The following is a 2,253-nucleotide window of genomic DNA, read 5'->3' as shown; positions in this document are numbered from 1 at the left end:
ACAAAGAAGAAGCACAAAAAAACTTCATGACATCAAGGAAAGAAGGAGATCTAGCAGTTGAAGGACCCACAAATAAGAAGTTTTTGATCTGTAGAAGGGTTCCTAGCTAAGAGGAAGCTCTGACAAGTTCTTGATTAAAAGGGATATTCGGTACATTCCTTCAAGGAATGTGCATATCTTCCCCAGTTGAGAGGGAGAGATAGACACAACATTCTTGTCTTCACTTTGGAAGAAATAATGGAGGATTGGGTAATCATCTGGCATCCGATTCTCTTTGAGGATGTGTAGGGAATCCAAGACAAGAGTAGGTAAGAGGACCGATATTCTTTGAGGGTTGGGAACCTAAGATAAGAATAGTCCTAGAAGGTCATACCAAGTGAACACCCAGGTGGATATGTGCCTTGAGAGATAATGATGAAGCTGTCTATAGTCATTGGTCTCTCCAACATTGTGCTCTGATATAATGAGAGATAGAGCTGTCAGTCAAGGCCTTTCTATGTAAACAATGTTGGTTACTATGATGTTATAACAGATGGATTGTCAATCTGATTTCTCTTATGTAAATTCTTCAGATATAAAATGGCCAAACACCTTGTAATGATTTATGAATACCTCCCAGTTAAAAGGAAGTGTTGAAGAAAGTGTAACTAGGTTCAGTCTTCATAAATGTAATTTTGATCTTTGTATTTATAAAAGAAAAGAAATGTTATTTTGGTTATTTATATCAATGAGTTTCTTGCTCATTGTATAGGTCTAGCACACGTCAAAGTGCTATAGGGAAGTCAAAGAGTCAAAAGAAATGTTGAAGACCCTTAAGGGCATGTTACACCATGTATATATGTATTAGAGTCCAAGAAATACCTCCAAGTAAAGTCACAAGTCTCCCCCATGCAACGAAATCACTAGAAGAAGAAATTCAAAGTATACATGACAAGTCGGCCTAAAGAAGGGACATACCTCTATATATAAGAGGCTTGTCCACTCCTCCAATGAAAACGAAGATCACCTTTGAAATCAAGAAGAAGAAGGGACAAGATAAGGGTGAGAAAGGGACTAAGAAATGATGCTTTAGTGCAGCGAAGGAGGAAGAAAAAGTATCGAGCCTTAGAGGATTGTTCTAAGGTATATTGTAGTCACACGTGTGAAGAAAAAGAGGGTCTCTCTGCTATCATAACAACCTTCCACCACAATCATACATATATCATTGTTTGGGCTAGAAAAGTAGGCCTATAAGGCCTCTCACTCAAGTGAAGAAGAAGCTCACTCAAGCGAAGAAGGAAAGAGGAATTTCACATAAGGTTCTAGAAGGAATCCCCTCACATTTGCAAAGAAATAAGGTCACACTACTGTCATATCAAACCTGCAACTATATCTCAAGAAAGAGCTTGGTTGGAGAAGGGATAAACTACTCTTCATATGTGAAGGAATCTACTAAGGATCAAAGAGGAATATCTCTTGTAGAATGAGCATAACAAGGAATACTATCGGTTGTTGGAAGAAGGACGAAGTGTAGGAGGAAGGAGGACAAAGTGCCGTAAGAAGAAGGACAAAGAATTGACTTGTGCTTGGAGGATATTCTTGTCAAGGGTCCAGGGTTTGGAATTTATCAATATAAGATCCAATAAGAGAAATTTGAGAAAGGATTTTCCTCTCTAAGAGAGAGAGGTTTTTCCCTGACAAAGAGCCAACATCTTGTGTTCATGTCTTTTGTATTTTGGTAGCAGTTTGATGAAGTAAAAAAACATACGCTAATAATAAGAAGAAAACAAATCTAACAAGAAAAGTAAAAGTGCTTCACAAATTGTTATGATTGCTAGAAGAATTCTATCATAACTAATTGTCCTATATTCTTCAACAACTTGCCCATGTGAAGAGTCAATGCTTGAACAATGAGGATCACTCGAGGTGTTCTAATGATGGGAAATATTATCATACTTTTGGTAGGGTTGAATACCCTTGTTGATTCATTTGTTCTATTCGTGTTAGTTGTCGAAGTCTCTATGATTATTGAATAGGGTTTCAACCTTATAGCCTCTTGTTTCTATAATATTGTTCTTTCAATAAATGTTTACCCTATTCTAGTGGCTCCTAGAGGGTTTTTTGGCTTGGTGTTCTGGTAACAACAGAGGATGTCATTCCAGGTAAGTGACCATTCATTTCTATTACAAAATATTGTAACTCGTTTGGGTTTTTATTTAAATTTCCTTGTTTGTGGAACCATTTTTCTCACTGTTAGTGTGCTTGGTACCCTTT

The sequence above is a fragment of the Pinus tabuliformis genome, chromosome J (assembly GCF_031772625.1).
Source record: "Pinus tabuliformis cultivar Carrire ecotype Pingquan chromosome J, CPIR1, whole genome shotgun sequence".
NCBI classification, from domain to species: domain Eukaryota; kingdom Viridiplantae; phylum Streptophyta; class Pinopsida; order Pinales; family Pinaceae; genus Pinus; species Pinus tabuliformis.
The sequence above is the reverse complement of the archived record's forward strand: the minus strand, read 5'-3'. Positions refer to the sequence as shown.